The 18,730-nt window shown below is 39.6% G+C and overlaps 1 protein-coding gene across 4 annotated transcripts in view; it reads right to left on the reverse strand.

Annotated features, from left to right (window-relative positions):
• The window catches only part of LOC103296938 (ubiquitin-conjugating enzyme E2 E2), a 257,521-nt gene that overhangs the window by 130,830 nt on the left and 107,961 nt on the right, over positions 1-18,730 (reverse strand). The gene's annotated exons all lie outside the window — the stretch shown is intronic.

The raw sequence follows: 18,730 nt of genomic DNA on the forward strand, positions 1-18,730 counted from the left end.
AACATTAAAAATTTTAAAAGTTGGTAAAGTAAAAATGTTACAGTAAGTTGTTTATTTATTATTGAAAAAATAGTTTTAAATAAATTTAGTGTAGTCTAAATATAGAGTTTATAAAGTCTATAATAGTGTACAGTGATGTCCTAGGCCTTCACATTCATTCACCACTCACTGACTTACTCACTGACTCACCCAGAGCAACTTCCAATCCTGTAAGCTCCATTCATGGTAAGTGCCCTATACAGGTGTACCATTTTTTCTATTTTACACCTTATTTTTATTGTACCTTTCTATGTTTATTTATTTTATTTAAAAATTTTTTAAATCCTCAAGGACATATTCATTGATTTTTAAAGAAAGGGAAAAAGGGATGGAGAGAGAGGGAGAAAAAGAGAGAGAGAGAGAAACATCGATTACTAGTTGCCCCCCTTATGCACCCCAACTGGGAACTGAACTCACAACCAAGGTATGTGCCCTGACCAGGAATCGAACCCTCACCCTTTCAGTGTACAGGATGATGCTTCAACCAACTAAGCCACACCAGCCAGGGCTGTACCTTCCTATATTTAAATACACAAATACTTACCATTGTGTTATAATTGCCTACAGTATTCAGTACAGAAACATGCTGTACAGGTTTGCAGCCTAGGAGCATCAAACTATACCTTATAGCCTAGGTGGATAGTGGGTTATACCAGCACCATTTAGGTTTGTGTAAGTGTACTTACTCTGTGATGTTCACAAGACAAATAGCCTAATGATGCATTTCTCAGAGCACATAGTCTCATTGTTAAGCATAAAGGTACTTATTAAATTGCAAAAAATGCTCATTTCAACAAAAATCTATGCAAAAGAAGGTACTTGGGGCTGCTATAAACAAACTCATTAAACAATAAAAAATTAAAACCAAAAGAAAGTCTTAACCCATTACTTGTTCAATTCCAAATGCTATATTTTTAATAGCTGCCCAAGTGATCTATTCATCAAATAATAAGAAAAATGGACTCACAGCTCAATCTCTATTAATGCAGGAACAATTAGGTTATCTGATAAAGAATGATGATAAGCCTCTGTGGGTTATGGGTAATAAGTCTAAGGTAATTACTACCTGTTATAGAAACACTTCATTGATATGGGCATTTATTTTTGATGAATAGATGTCAAGTTGCAGAGCTAAATGGGTAGGGAAGGCAGGAGAAATAGTTCAAAATACTGGCATCACATCTTACTTCAGACATATAAAAAGACAATATTTGATTTAAAAAATATAGCTATCCCTCATTATATGCTATTCCAACTTGCAGAATTTCATTGCTATTGAGTTTATAATAAACAAATTTATTAGTGTGTGTGTGTGAGAGAGAGAGACAGAGACAGAGAAGGAGGGAAGGAGGAAGGAAGGGAGAGACCCAATACCATACTCTTAGAAAGTAATGTCAAAGGAGCATAATCCAGAGAATAAAGGCAGGGGGTTCTGTTTCTTGAGAATAGTGAGTACCTGCATCCAGTTCCTTCTCATGACTACAGAGAAAATGATATGGCAGTAAAAGAAAACAGGAAGAAAGAGATGCAGAGAGAAACATAATGATAGATGCAATAATGGTCCACTCTTTTGTTACTGACAGGGTTGATTCTTCCTCTTGGCTGGAGGTAGAAAGAGCTTCGTGTTTGTTCTATTTATTTTTAGAGTCACTACTGTCTTACTATAGCATTCTTCACATACACACACTCTGATGATTTTATGAGCAACTAAACAAAACACATGGTTGGATTTAAAAACAAGGCTTTGGCAATTAATGGCACAGGACTCCTTTTACTAGATCCCAGAAAAGTGAAACTGAAGATGTTTGAAAGTTATGCAATTTTCATCTGGTCACTGCAACATTATGAAATGTATTTTAAGGTATTATTAAAAACTCTGAAATTCTTCAGACATATTTTTTAAGCAAAAATGCATTTGTAAATAAACATCATCATAGTGTCATAAGGTTTGCAGTTATCTTTTCTCCTCTAATATACTAACACTAGTAGTCCGGTGCACGAAATTTGTGTGGGGTGGGGGTGGAGGGATTGGTTCCCTCAGCCCAGCCTGCACCCTCTCCAATTGGACGTCTCTCTTGCAATCTGGGACCACTGGCTCCTAACCGCTCACCTGCCTGTCTGCCTGATCGCCCCTAACTGCCTCTGCCTGCCTGCCTGATCGCCCCTAACTGTCCTCCCCTGCCAGGCTGATCTCACCCCTAACTGCTCTCCCCTGCCGGCCTGATTGCCCCTAACTGCCTTCTGCCTGCCTGATCGCCCCTAACTGCCCTCCCCTGAAGGCCTGATCTCTCCCACAACGGCACTCCCCAACGGCCTGATCTCACCCCCAATGGCCCTCCCCAACGGCCTGATCTCACCCCCAACTGCCCTCCCCTGCAGGCCTGATCTCGCCCCCAACTGCCCTCCCCTGCCGGCCTGATTGCCCCTAACTGCCTCTGCCTAAGCCCCTACCACCATGGCTTTGTCTGGAAGGAAGTCAGACATCTGGAAGATGGCCTGTCAACCTGGTCTAATTAGCATATTACCCTTTTATTAATATAGATAGATTATATAGGATAGGATTATTTAAATAGGGGAAAAAGCCTTTTTCAGCAGGAGGAGATGCTCTTGGCAGACAAAAATACATAATCCCTATATCTGGACTTATAGCCAGCCATATGCACTATACTGCCAAACCGGTCATTAAAAAATTGAACCGCATTGACCAGAAGAAAAATTAGACCTTCTAGATAATGAAATAGTAGAGAGTCTTAATTCATCTGGCCAAACATATCATAAGGTACAAATGACAGTGTATGAAGGAGGAAAACATATAATTAGTTTAATAAAAGATTATGATAATACATGTAAAGGGTTTTTCGGTTGGCTGGGATGCTTGTTCCCCTTAGACTTTTCCTTGTCCAGTATTAGACATTTTCTGTTCCTAATCAGTGTTATTGGTTTAGTATTGTTACTTTTGTTCCTGATATGTAAATGTTATACTAGATGCAGAAAAACAAAACTTGACAAACAGCAAAAAGACTCAGATAATGGTGGCTCAAAAATTAGACATGATCCAGAATACTTTTTAACAAGGACATATAGGATCTGACTGCCTCCCATTTACCTGCCCTTTTTGAATAATAATAATTCGATCTTAAATGCCATCTAAGGTTATGGTCTTACCCCATCCCCAGTGGTCCACCTGTTCAGCAAGTCATGCTGACACTTAGATATCCTAGGAATGAGCCTTCCTAGCACTGTGAGACTCCATTATCCAACCAAAAGGTTGGTCATCAATTCACCCTTTGGATTGATTTATGACCAAAAGGGGGATGTGTGGACGAAAGGGGCCACATGCTGACCTGACAAGCTCAGGGGACGCTTGTATGGCAGTCTTGCAAACTCAGAGACCTAAAGTCACCACAAAGGATGGTCTGAAATTAAACTTTAACTAAAAGCAGTTATGGTGGGCAGTTACATCCTAGGCTGGTATCTTCACTGACAAGGTCAACCTTTACCTTAACTGAGCCTATCTGTCTTTTTGCATCTATGATAACATACCCTTGAAGTGTCTGGGTAACTTGTAACTTTCCTTTTTTCTGGACCCCCTGGGGCACAACCAAATGTGCTGGGTGCCAGGACAGATACCACAAATTCCTTCATTATCATGTTAATTGTTCCTGCACCCACCTAAGTATGTGTCCATCAATTTACTTTTTATCCAATCCCAGGGGTTTCTCCGCTTTGCTTTCTCCCACCTCCTTAATCTATCACCAATGGATTTCATGTAACCTATCTATGTCCCTCCTTTGACTGCAATGTATAAATACAGATGTAACCCGCCACTCTCTGGAGCATTATCTTAATTCCTTGAGGTTCTGCTTCCCGGCATATGTCAACAGTTTGGCTCAAAAAAACTCACAAAAATTAAAAAAAAAAAAAAAATTGAACTGCTTTCTTACACCTTACACCAAACAGCTGTCGCCCTTAAAACCCCTCCTCAACTCCCACCTTAGATTCTGCCTTCGCAGTTCACCCAGATTAGGTTCTGACTGGTCAGTTTTCATGCCAGTCAGTGTCAAAAGCTCCGCCTCCTGGGCAGCCATTGGCTCCTCGCAGTCCACCCAGTTTGGTTGTGATTGGTCAGTTTCTACGCCAGTCAGCATCTCCGGGCCTACCTCCGGGCCTGATCAGAGAGATGGGGCTGATCAGCAGCCACCCCAGGCTGCTGGCGAGTGGGCTAAACTGCTGACCTCTCGGAGAGAGAGAGAGAGGTGCGGCTGCTGGTGAGCCCCAGATAGAGAAGCAAGGGCTGATCAGCAGCTACCACAGAGGCTGCGGATCAGCCCCTGCTTCTCTCTCTGGGCCTCACCAGCAGCCACGGCAACTGCTGATCAGCTCCGCCTCTCTATCTCTCTCTCTGAGAGGTCAGCAGTTCAGCCCGCTCGCCAGTCCCCGCCCACCTGAGCCTGCTGCACGTGCAGCCTGGCGTTCGGTCATCCCTTTGGTCATTTTGGACGTTACGGACCCTGGCTCTTTATATATATATAGATAGATAGATAGATAGATAGATAGATAGATAGATAGATAGATTACCAGGGTTCTCTATGACCAGATATGTATGAGGACAAACAATGTTAATTAACATACAGAGTATCTCCCAAACACCAATATTTTAAAATAGACCAACAGTGGGAATTCTACCTATGAAATATGCTACATATTTTACTGTGAGCAATAAAAAATAGTTGCAATATAATTGCAGAAGCAGGCAAATATTGAGAAATACTGTTTAAACTGTATAATTAGTCTTTTTTACTAATAGTTTTATAATGTTTACTCCATAAATGATTATGAATCAAGACTGTAAAGAATGGTAACAAAGCACAGACTTGTACAGCCTTAATTTCTTTAAAAAATGTCTGGTAATTTTTCTTAAGTTTTTGAGGATTACCAGGTGGTTTAAAATAATTGCACATAGGTCACATTCCATTCAATTGAAGCTCAGTTTCAGATTTTCAGGAATTCAACTATTTTTTCTCCTTTATTAACTATTCCTCCCAGGAGCAGTTATTCTAAAGGAAATATATGCTTATTTTGTCCAAATGTCTGTTCTGGAATTTATTATTTATAGCTTGTTACTTTTGGAAAGGAAATGTGTATATAACAGTTATTAAAATTCAGATAAATCATTAAAAAAACACATTAAATCATGTGACCATTATAGTCTAAAAACTATATGTAATAATACCATTAAATAAAGAAAAGTAAACAGGGCCTAGGTAAGGAAAGGAAGAACAGTATTGACAGAAAACTGAACTAAGGGAAATGTTTGTATTTGGACACAAAATATAGCTTTGAGCTTCCTGGCAGACAATTTTATGTTGTTGTTGTTGTTATTTTTTTTGTTTTGTTTTGCAGATATGACTATCTCTGTCTAGGAACTCTATCAACTGATGTTTTTACTTGCAGAAAGTAGTAGTATTTAGGTACCCACGGGGAACACTCTAGGTGCCAACCAAATGTATTTCACTAAAACTTCAAATCACTTTGAAAATTTTAAAGAAAACCAACATTTTACAAAGTCTCCTTTGGCACTTTTAAAAAGTGATGACAGGTGTACATGCTGTTAGCTCTGGAAAATACAGCTATGCATTTCATTATACAGGTGACAAAAGCATTTATTCTGAAGCAGAGGTTTGTGGAAAAAAAATTAGGAAAAGTGTGATTTATTCCTGTTTCTTTCCCACCCCCATCTGCAGGTTCCACCATTACCTCTGGGTTGGTGTTCTTGAATACTGAATAGATCATTGTTTCAGCCTTAACCTGAAGTAGGCAACAGCCTTGAAAGACTCGCTGAGGCTAGTGGTTTCAAACTGGATGCCAAAAACAAATAGGGCTCCATCTTCAAAAAGCTGAGACTCAGGGAGTTAAATGGAAACAGATGTCTTTACTACTGGACTTTATAGAAACATATGCTAATGTCCATTGAAAGGGATATGATATAAAGAATTTTTTTAAAATTCACTTCACCTGGGAATCCTTTTTTATGGAATACCTATTAACCTCTCACAGATTAGGAAACTGCTGCCTTTTAAACTAATTTTAAAAGCAATCCTATATAATAAAAGCCTAATATGCTAAGTGTCCGGTTGTCCATTCAACCAATCAAAAGCGTAATATGATAATGATATGCTAATGCCACTCAACCACTTGCTATGACATGCGCTGACCACCAGGGGGCAGACGCTCTGACCAGTAGGTTAGCTTGCTGCTGGGGTCCGGCTGATCAGGACTGAGCAAGAGCCCTCCCGCGGTTCCTCCCTGGCCGGCCAACCTCCCGCGTCCCTCCCCGGCCCCGATCACGCACCAGTGGGGTCCTTGGCCTGGCCTGCACCCTCTTGCAATCTGGAACTCCTTGGGGGATGTTAGAGAGCCAGTTTTGGCCCGATCCCAAAGGCCAGGCCAAGGGACCCCACTGGTGCACGAATTCATGCACTGGGCCTCTACTATGCTATAAAACCCCGACAGATTGTATGAAAAAAAGTTTGTACAAGCCAACCTGCAAGTCAGGTAGCTCACTGGTAAATTGGCAGATAGAATGAATCTAAACATTTTTAAAAAGTTTGAGGTAAAGTTCATAAATAAGGCTTAAATAAATGTATTTCATACAATGCTTTGTTAAAAATGCATTAATCCATCTGCCCATGACTTATAATCAATAAAATTAACCAAAAATCACAAAAGGGAAACCCCCCTGCCCCCAGTTTATAATTTTGAGGTTTGAATGAATTAAGTGGTGGGAAAAGTAGAAAATTTTTATAAATAAAAAAAATCATTTACATAGGAAATATTTTTGTTTTAAACCAGATGAATAAACTAATAATTGTATTCAAAACATTGGCTTGGAAAGTAAATTATTTTAAATGAAATGAAAATTTGTTATTTTTCTTTTTTATTTTAATAAATGTCCAGATGCAGTGGTAGTCACATGTATTTGCAATAAAGCTTCTTTATAAAACAATAAAGTTAAATTTTGTTTATGGACCATTAAAGTATTTTAAATACTGTTATAATTTTATATTTCATTTAATTAATAAAAACCAAGTCAAGTATTCTGTGGCTATATAGGAAACATAATTAGTTTTGAAAAAAACTTTCTCAGATACTTTAGAAAGAAAATAATGCCTAATAAAAAAATTATCTGATTCTGGAGATGGATGGTAGTTGTAATTGCAGAACAAAGTAAATGTCCTTAATGCCACTGAGTTGTATATTTAAAAATGATGAAAATGGGCAATGTTATGTTATGTGTATTTTACCATAACTTAAAAAATAAATTTAGAAGTATCTGAATATAAAAGTATATTTTTATTATAGAAGACTTAAAATGGTAAGAAACTCAATAAAAAAACATTTTTAACAATCTGGTGTACCTAGTTTTAATTTTACTTCTCTTAATAATTTTACATATATTTTATACATTTAAAATAATCTCTCCAGGAGAGAAACCAAGATGGCAACAGAGGTAAACACCTAAACTGCTGCCTCACACAACAATATCAAAACTACAACTAAAAGACAAAATGGACACCATAAAGAACCACAGGAAAGCTGGCTGAGTGGAAATTCTACAACTAGAAGGAAAGAGGAAAGCACACTGAGACCCAGAGGAGCTGCAAAAGGCTGAGGTACGGAGATGCACGCGGAGAGGACAGGCAGCTGAATGCACGGGCAGCTGAGTGCATGGCTGGCTTTATAAAGCGGAAGGAGACAGATGCTCCCAACTGCGCTGAACGCCCGTCCCGGGCGAGACTCTGGGGAAACCAGACTCATTCAGGGGGAATCTGGACTGTCAGGAAAAGAGAAAGCACACTGAGACTCTGGAGCTGCGGAAGGCAGAGGTCCGGAGGCGCGCGCGCGCAGAGAGGACTGACTGCTCAGTGCACAGACTGCTGAGTGCGCAGCTGGCTTTCTAAAGCGGGAGGGAGAAGGAAGCTCCAGACTGCACTGAACTCCAGTTTGGGGCGAGTTTCTGGGAACCCAGACTCATTCGGGGAGAAACTGGACTGTCTGGCAGCGGGCGAAACTCGAGGGCGGCTTTCTCTCAGAGGTGCTTGCAGCGATTACCGAGGGACACTGAGACCCAGGGGCCTCATAGGGCAGGGCTGACGGGAAACCAAGACTGTCTGCTCTGCCCTGAGACTCCGCCCCTCCCAAGCTGAGCACAGAAGCTTTTGCAATTTTGCAAGTCTTGTCCCATAAGGGTGTCGCCTGCACAGAAGTTCTCCCAGCGTCGACACAGCTGATCCTCACAACCAATTGGCCTGGAGGTCAATTCCTCCCAGTGATACCAACAACAATCAAGACTTAACTACAAGGCTGAGCACACAGTCCACAAAGGGGTGTACCAAGAGTGTCCACCTCAGGTAACTGGGGAGGCTGAGCCACTGTGCCCTATAGGACACCTACCACACAAAGCTACTCTACCAACCCAGGGAAGCAGTGAATATGCGGAGACAAAGAAACAGATCACAAATGAAAGAAAGGGTGGAAAGCAAAGGACTGGATATAGAGTTCAAAACCATGGTTATAAGGTTTTTCAAAAATTTCCTAGAAAAGGGCAATAAATTTAGCGAGACCCTCAATGATATGAAAAAGGACCAACTAGAAATTAAACATACACTGACTGAAATAAAAAAATATTATTAAGAGACCTAACAGCAGACTAGAGGACCGCAAGAATCAAGTCAAAGATTTGAAATACAAAGAAGCAAAAAACACTCAACCGGAAAAGCAAAAAGAAAAAAGAATCCAAAAATTTGAAGATAGTGTAAGGAGCCTCTGGGACAACTCAAGCATACCAACATCAGAATTATGGGGGTGCCAGAAGAAGAGAGAGAGCAAGATACTGAAAACCTATTTGAAGAAATAATGACTGAAAACTTCCCCCACCTGGTGAAAGAAATAGACTTACAAGTCCAGGAAGTGCACAGAACCCCAAACAAAAGGAATCCAAAGAGGACCACACCAAGACACATCATAATTAAAATGCCAAGGGCAAAAGACAAAGAGAGAATATTAAAAGCAGTAAGAGAAAAACAGTTAATTACCTACAAGGGAGCACCCATACGACTGTCAGCTGATTTCTCAACAGAAACTATGCAGGCCAGAAGGGAGTGGCAAGAAATATTCAAAGTGATGAATAGCAAGAATCTACAACCAAGATTACTCTACCCAGCAAAGCTATCATTCAGAATTGAAGGTCAGATAAAGAGCTTCACAGATAAGAGAAAGCTAAAGGAGTTCATCACCACCAAACCAGTATTATATGAAACTAGAGGCCCGGTGCACGAAATTCGTGCACGGAGGGGAGTTGTCCCTCAGCCCAGCCTGTACTCTCTCCAATCTGGGACCCCTCAAGGGATGTCCGACTGCCCGTTTAGGCCCGATCCCTGGGATCGGGCCTAAACGGGCAGTCGGACATCCCTCTCACAATCCAGGACTGCTGGCTCCCAACTGCTTGCCTGCCTGCCTTCCTGTTTGCCCCTAACCGCTTCTGTCTGCCAGCCTGATCACCCCCTAACCACTCTGCTGCCAGCCTGTTTGCCCCCAACTTCGCTCCTCTGCTGGCCTGGTTACCGCTAACTGCCCTCTCCTGCAGGGTTGATCACCTCCAACTGCCCTTCCTTGCAGGCCGGGTGCCTCCCAACTGCCCTCTCCTGCTGGCCATCTTGTGGTGGCCATCTTGTGTCCACATGGGGGCAGGATCTTTGACCACATGGGGCAGCTATATTGTGTGCTGCAGTGATGATCAATCTGCATAGTACTCTTTTATTAGATAGGATAGAGGTCTGATACAGGGGTGGGGGCCAGCTGGTTTGCCCTGAAGGGTGTCCCTGATCAGGGTGGGGTTCCCTTGGGGCATGGGGCGGCCTGAGCGAGGGCCTGTGGTGGTTTGCAGGCGGGCCACACCCCCTGGCAACCCAAGCAGAGGCTCTGGTATCTGGAATTTATTTTCCTTCTACAATTGAAACTTTGTAGCCTGGAGCAGAGCCAAGCCTGGGGTTCCCTCCAAGGCCCGCAGCCATTTGTGTTGGGGTTATAATTGAAACTTTGTTGCCTTAAGTGGGTGGGCACGGCCAGGGTGTGCAGAAAGCTTTGCTTCCCCTGTTGCCGGCGGCAACCCTGGCCTGCTCTCTCAAGCTCCATTCTGCCGCCATTTGTTTGAATTTGTTTACCTTCTATAATTGAAACTTTGTAGCTTGAGTGGAGGCTTAGGCCTGCAACAGCTGGCAGAAAGCTTGGCTTCCTCTGTTACCTAGGAAACCTTGCTCTCTGTGGCTGCAGCCATCTTGGTTTGGGTTAATTTGCATACTCGCTCTGATGGGATGGGGCTTGTGGGCGTGGCTTATGGGTGTGTCGGAGGTATGGTCAATTTGCATATTTGTCTATTATTAGGTAATATGCTGAAAGGTATTCTTTAAGAAGAGGAAGGAGAAGAAAAGGTAAAGATCAAAATTATGAATAACAAATACATATCTATCAACAAGTGAATCTAAAAACCAAGTGAATAAAAAAATCTGATGAACAGAATAAAACTGGTGAATATAATAGAATCAGGGGCATAGAAAGGGAGTGTACTGACAATTCTCAGAGGGAAAGGGGTGTGGGGAGTGCGGGAAGACACTGAACAAAAAGCGTACACCTATGGATGAGGATATTGTGGGGGTGGTAAGGGCAGAGGGTGGGGAAGGAACCGGGTGGAGGGGAGCTATGGGGGGAAAAAAGAGGAACAATTGTAATAATCTGAAAAATAAAGATTCCTTAAATTGTTAAAAAAAATCTCTCCAGGTTTTAAAAAAATATGTAGAGTTTGTTTGACTTGCCTTGAACTTGTATTTTACATTTGGGTTTAATCACAGTAAATATGTATATTAATAATATCAAGTATAGTAAAACTGTCACTTGAAGCTCATTATTTTTATTTTGTTTACATCTTGGAGAAATAAAATGAACGTGTAATTTTCTTATTTCTAACAAAGCAAAACATATATTAATGCATTTTTAATTTTATGCAATGTAGTTACCATTTAGTGATATTAATACATGATTGTTTTATTCAAAAGTCATAATTATTATGAGCAGGGTAAATGATACAGTTTGACTTCAATGTTCCTTGTTCAAAATATTGGTGACAGAAACTCTGGTCAGGTAGATCAGTTGTTTAGAGCATCAATTCCTATGCCAAGGTTGTGGGTTCGATCTCTCGTCAGTGCAAATACAAGAGTCAACTAATGATTATGACATAAATAAGTAGAACAACAAATCAATGTCTCTCTCTTTCTCTACCCTCTCCTTTCCTCTGACACAGTAAGAAGTATAAGCCTCCCTGATGCCTCAAAATATCAAACACTGTTTTCATCATTCTCAATCACCAGTGATTAAAGCAAGGTTGGTTCATCCTCTTACGATACACTGCTGAGCAGACTGTCTCATTTTCACTTAGTAAAAGTGAGAGAGGCATATTTTTAAAATTTCTATAAAAATTAATACTGTTTAGCTTTTATATTACGGTTTTTATATCATTAGTTTGCTAATATGTTGGTTTAGGCATCACAAGGTACAGGTAAATACTAATTGTACCAAAAAGGAAAAAGAAAGAAGAAAAAAGGAGGGAAGAAAAAAAGCAGTTACAATGAAGTATATAGTCCATCTTGTATGCTACTTGAGAAATAAAAAGGGATTCTGACTTAATTGTATCCAAGGGTAATCTTTCTCAAAGTCCTATAGACAAATAAATTATTTTGATGGGAAAATGCATTTAAAGATCCATTTATGCCTGGTAACAGTTTTCTTCAATCACAGTAAAACTTGTATCAGAGCCTACTGAACTGGGAATACAAAATCAATGGCAATGACAAAACATTTTGGATTTTTCAATCACTATCTTATTTAAACGGATTGGTCTTTGTATTAGTGTTTACATCAACATAAATTATCTTGAATGTAAAATTGTAGCAAGTACACAGCAGGCTAACCTAGATATTGACTATCTTGAAGCAGCTAGATTTAAAATAAGTGATGGTTAGCAAAATCTAATAAAGATCCTTTGAAGGAGAAAGAGTTGATGAGCATTTTTTTATGTGTTTGGATTTTAGGCTTTTTAAAAATTTCATTTTTATGGCTCTGGACTCTTTATTAACCATTTAACATTCTCCATTTGCTGGTTAAGAATAGAGCTTCTTAGTGATACTATCAATATTCTAAGGAAATATAAGGCAGTAGAAAGGATATAGAAGTCTCCACATCCATAAAAATTGTCCAAAGGTTAGTTTTTATGTATTGTTGGTAATTATTAATCATGATATGATTCCAGAATCTACCTAACATACTTTATTAAATCCTCACTCAAGGATATGTTTTTAATGATTTTGAGAGAGAGAGAGAGAGAGAGAGAGAGAGAGAGAGAGAGAGAGAGAGAGAGGAGAAACATCAATGTGAGAAACATCAATTGGTTGCCTCCCATAAGCACCCCGACAGATTAGATTTCCTTATGAGTTCTGATTTATCAGGAATCTGCAGATTTTGGTATGTCTAACCACATTATGACATTCAACTTATTTTTCTTCAAACATACTTTGATTTATCTGATTCAGAGATTTCCATTACCTCTTAATGGTTGTCATTTCACCATAGAGGCAGTAGGCTCACTCTCCTTTTTCCAACCGCAGAGACACTTTAAAAACCTTGTCGAAAAACATTCCAAAAAACTTTCCCAGAGGTCACATATTGGGCACCTCCTGCTGTCTGTAATAAAGAAACTAAAAGCTCATATAAAAAGCCTCAGAGCCACAAAACTCCTTGTACCTTAGTAATTAACATAATTTTGGGCAGATTTTATGAAGCAAGTTAATGCCTTAGAGCTCTTTTTGTTTGTCTTAATATAAGTATAAATGAGCATAATCACCTCCACTGCTATAATCACTTCGCACTGTCTCTCTTGCTTTCCTGCAGATTCCGCTAAGAGAAATGAATGAATGGATGAAGAATCAAGAATTAAAATATGGATGTTAATGAGATAGCATGGGGTGAGTTAAGTGATAAAGTGTAAAGAAATGCAAAGAACTACCTATACACACTTTATTGGAGATAGTCTTCACAGCAGGATCCTAAGCAAATTATTAAAAAGTGATTTAAGCATATTTAAAAAATATTTTTTCAAAGATACCTCTTTAAGGAAAAAAATAATTCTCTTTTGTCTTGTAAACTTACTACATTGTTCTGCAATAATTTGTCTGGACTGAGCTTCGTTGAGGGTGGAGACTGTAATATTAAATTTTGCAAACCTAGCATCTAGCACTTAAATCATCAGTAAATGTTTGAGGAATGAGAGAATAAATTAATTGAGAAAATAAATTTTGAAAAGGAAAAAGTTTCGAAACATTGCATATGTAAGGTATCTTTGTTCTGAATTCAACTATAGATCCTCCCCGAAGTCTGTAATCTTGAATGGTGGACACATTCCCATGAGATACTGGTAGAGAAGAAGAAAAGCTTTGCCCTTAAACAGAGGTGTGTGTGTGTGTGTGTGTGTGTGTGTGTGTGTGTGTGTGTGTGTGTGTGTGTTTCAGTACAGCTGCACCCATTTGCACAGGTCTAGTTCTACCTCTGAGGGTGTGTGTGTGTGTGTGTGTGTGTGTGTGTGTTTCAGTACAGCTGCACCCATTTGCACAGGTCTAGTTCTACCTCTGAATGGAGATTAATCAACTGTGATTAATTTGAATTTGGAGACTACCTGCCTACAAGTGCAACTGACCTTTGTAAATTGAGTATAACTGTGGCTGTAGCAAATAGAAAATTGAATATTATAGCTATACACTAGGAAGGATTAGGTCAGTGCACTTTTGATGACTGGGAATTGTTCATCCTCTGGATACCTTGGATTAAACTATTAAAAAATTTTACCGAGTGTACCAGCTCTTAGCACAGTAAATTCAATACATTGTTTGTCTTTACCATTCTGTTACCTATCATTTACTATAAATAGCTGAAAAAATAACATGATAAAACATTCTTCAGAGTTTTATCACAATAATCATCACAAAAACAACATATTTTTGTCATTATGTAACTGCAAATGAACTTGAATTCCATCTTAACTACTCACAAAATTAAGTCATAGAAGAAAATGGGTATAGGAAGAATAATGCACTGAAATTAAAAAATTATAATTACAGACATCAAAAATTAAAAGCCACTAGATTGATAAATTTTTTGTTTATTGTCATGTTAAGCATTAAATTACCTTTATAAGACATTCTTCACAATCCATTTTTGAGCAATTGCTGCTGTATGTTTGATAAGTATATAAACAAGATACAGATATTCTCATTTTGATTACTAAAATAATTTTTCATTCTTTTCAACTCTGTATTTAAGGTTAGTAGAGTCTCAGGCATTGTTTGGGTAGGAAAGTGATAAACTGACATTAGAATACCAAGGAGGAAGAAAAATATCTCACCAACAGCACCCTGAAGCAACTAATCAGGTCTCAGCCATTGCTGACTAATTGATCACAGTACTATAACAGAAAAAGTTCTGTGTGATTCATATGTTGTTCTATTGGAACACATTTCACTCCCTTGTGATTTTTAAGCCTCTGGGTTTCCCTTTCCTTAAAAGGTATTTTCTAACAATGTGTTTCTTTTAAAGCTAATAATTAATAGTGAGAGAAAACTGGCAGCCTGTTAAGTTTCAACAAAAGTTGTCTTATTTATTAGACATAGAAAAATATTTTTTTGATTAAAATACCGTATTTTTCGTGTATAAGACACCCTCATGTATAAGACAACCCCCCCAACCCCTTTTCCAACCCAAAATTAAGAAATCAATTATTTTAAACATTTTGCTGGTTTTCCTCTTTAGGCCTTCTTTTTTGGCATCTTGGAGTTGTTCTTCCTGTTTTCTCCATTGTCTGATCATACACTCAGTGGGAGGAGGTCCAAATTGTCTCTCTGCAGCTCTATTTCCATGCTCTTTTGCATAGCTGATTACATTCAGTTTGAATTTTGCAGAGTAAGACAATCATTTGCCGGTATTTATCTTTTTATTTTTTGACATCTTTAAGGGCTCAGAACGCTCTGGTCCCTGTTGCATCTGTGCATTCTCCACCTCCATCTCCAATTACGGTATCAGCTGACTCTCAGTAACAATAAGCTCGTGATTGGAGGAAGCCTGTTTGACAAGGTATGGGCAGCTATGCACCCACGCAGCTTCCTCCTGGGCTGACTTTCATGTATAAGATGCTCCTCGATTTTCAGTTATGATTTTAGAAAAAAAACACACAGCGTCTTATACGTGGAAAAATGCAGTACTCAGCTACGTGAAAATCTGTCCTACATTTGTTAAATGCCTTCAACTGAGTTAATATCCTAGAATAGCAAAAGATTAATACTTTTCACTTTTAGTTAACCTAATTGGTCCAGATTTTCATTTCAGATACTATCATCACATACAGGTTGAAAATGACATTTTCCCAACTATCAAGACACACCTTTCAGCAAAATGTATTTAGCTGTCAAAGATCTGCAAGCTGTCCACTAGTTGAGAAATGACTGATTACTAGTGAAGATTTAGCTGTATGTGTACACACCCTTAAAAAGGTATTCACTATTTCACTAAAGACTGCATATTAATTAGCAAGATGTTCTCTTGTATAAATACTAACCTTAAACTGTATTTGGTGATGTTTTTCTTTAGCATCAATAACATTTTATTCACAACACTAGGAAAATATGGAAGTTTTTCATGTTTCCAGCATCTTTTACTTTTTTACTCATCATAGAGTCAAGAACAATTATGGAGAAAACACTATTATTTCCTTACTAGAGGCCCAGTGCACAAAATTCGTGCACTCAGGAGGGGTCCCTCAGGCCAGCCTGCGCCCTCTCACAGTCCAGAAGCCCTCGGGGGATGTCTGACTGATGGACAGTCTGACTGAGCCGTTAGTTGGACATCCTTAGTGCTGCCACGGAGGTGGGAGAGACTCCTGCCACCACCGCTGCACTCACCAGCCGTGAGCCTGGCTTCTGGTTGAGCGGCGCTCTCCCTGTGGGAGTGCACTGATCACCAGGGGGCAGCTCCTGCATTGAGTGTCTTCCCCCTGGTGGTCAGTGCGCGTCATAGTGACTGTTTGTTCCGCCGTTCGGTTGATTTGCATATAGCCTTTTATTATATAGGATCATATTTTGGAAAGCTTGTTTCATTCATAAAAACTTCTAATTAGACCTGCTTTCTGAAGGAGAAAATTAAGCTACATATGAGCCCACTGTTGGGTACTGTGTGGGGTACTAAAGGACTGCAATCAGAGACTCCTCTCCCTTGAAGTGGTACTATTCTCTGGTGATCAATTAGTATTAATAATAATATAGTAGCTTCTTAAATGTTATACAGTGCCCTTTTCTTTTTTTAATCATGCTATTCCTCTCTCTTTACTTCACTGCCAACCCCACCCCCTCCTGCCATTAGTACTACTCTTTTTCTGTATTTTTAATACATTTTTTATTGTTGATAGTATTACAGACATCCCCCATTCCCCTCCCCGCTTCGCCAAGCCTCTTCACCCCACCCCCTCTTAAGACTATTCTTAATTCAGGAATGAGGCTGAAACTTATTGCAAGGGACACCACCTAGAACAAGGAAGCTTAACGTCAAGTTTGAAAGTAGATTATTTTTAAGTCTAAAACTTGTAAACCAGACTTTCAAGTGGTTAAAAGATTTTCTGAGAACTTCCAAAGCTGCGGTTTTACATAAGAAAAAAACAAATGAGGAGGATTAACTATATTATAATCATAGTGAGACGAATAATTCCAGACTCCTTGCAAAGTAAATCCCATTTCTTTTAGGTTATAAGAGGTGGATGAGCCTAAGGTGAGGAGGCTGCCTGGGTCCTGAGAAGAGATCAAGTTCCCCTCATCCTCCCTGGTTTTCACACTAGAGGTGAAATAAGATAGAACCCTCAGAAAAGCTAACGCGTAATTCCTAAGCTTTCAGGCTAGTACCTGGCATCTCTGGGGGAATAGCATGCAAAACCAACAAGCCTTTCAGAAACTCCTGTTTGGAACAAAGTGTTGGGTCCATCGTGGCAGTTTTGCAGGGTTCCACTCAGTTCAGGATAGTGCGGAGAAAGTAACCAAGAGTTCAAGGTGCCCCTTAAGAGTTTGGAAGCGCTGAGGAGACTGGAGGACTAAAACTCACTCGGTTTCAACAGTGAGAATGCAGCTGAGTGCAGATTTCTGTGGACAGAGAGAACCACACACCTCTGCAACTCCTGGCACAGCTCTCCTACTGACCAAGTGGATGTAGTGCGGACAAGCCCGGAGGCCAGGAAGTCAAGACCATGAAACACCTCCCCAGAAGGACAGCAAGAGGAGCGGTACTCCCCCCTGCACTTCAATGCCAACTTGATTACGAGAGAGGGGAGAACCCTAGAGAAAAGAGAAATTTTTATATACCGAATAATTCGTCAAAATAAAGTGTTTTAAATGAGACAATACTGAGATACCTTTTTAAAAAATACGGTTGAGTATTTTTATACCATGATTTGAAATAGCAGCCTGTAACTAGAAAGCGATCAGTTTAAAAAATAAAGTAACTTTTTTTTTGAACACCCTAGATTGGGGATTGGCCAGTTAAAATTCACAGTCCCATAGAAATTAAAATTCTTGATCTACATAACCTATATGGCTTGAATAAAACTTTGACTCCTCCTTTTTTTTTTTTTTACAGCATTACCCTTAAAGAACACAAAATGCCATGCTATCATTCATGTCTCTGTTTACTGACCACATAAAGCAGTGTATGTATGCAGTGTGTAAAATTCCTCTATAACCACATTAAGTAAAAGTTAGCTTTCATGTAAATGATTTAAGATTTTCTGAATTTTGTTAGATATTCTGCCATGTCTTAAAGTTTTTATTTTACACATGAAGTTGTCAGTTCTGAGTATATGAGTAGCAGAGGTAGCCTCTGGACTGTCTGGACCACCAGGGGAAACTGATGAGTCAGAAACTAGGAAGAGGGTCAGGAAACAGGATGGTATACACCCAGTATAATCAGATAATCAAGAGTTTAACGCAGACAGGCACCTACAAAGCAAGAAAGAGTCACTGGGTAACAAATAAATCTTGGTTGGGAAGTAGACAAGTATTTCATTCTTGTCCAAAAGCAAATGGCCAGAGTTGCACAGGCTCATCCTGCAGTTAGGCGCTGATAGGTAAGTGAAAAAGGGAAGTGAGGTTAGGACTAAGGCTACATCTTGATGTCAGCCTATGGTGGTATATTCTGACACTAACAGCAGATAAATGCTTCTCCTTCATATGTTCCCTGAAAACTCTTCTCCAGAATTTACCTTTGTTGATTATCTTTTCTTATACTCAAGTGTATTGCTTGATTTCACCTCATCTTTGTTTTTTTACATTGATTTATTTATTTTTAATCTTTATTGTTGAAAGTATTACATATATCCCCCTCCCCTCCCATAGACCCCTTCTAGTCCACCCCCACCCCTACCCCAGGCCTTCACCATCCTACTGTCTGTGTCCATGGGTTATGCATATATGCATACAAGTTCTTTGGTTGATCTCCTCCCACCCACCTGACCCCCCTCCGCCTTCCCTCTGAGATTCCACAGTCTGTATCATCTTTG

Source organism: Eptesicus fuscus, chromosome 18 (assembly GCF_027574615.1).
Source record: "Eptesicus fuscus isolate TK198812 chromosome 18, DD_ASM_mEF_20220401, whole genome shotgun sequence".
Lineage (NCBI taxonomy): Eukaryota > Metazoa > Chordata > Mammalia > Chiroptera > Vespertilionidae > Eptesicus > Eptesicus fuscus.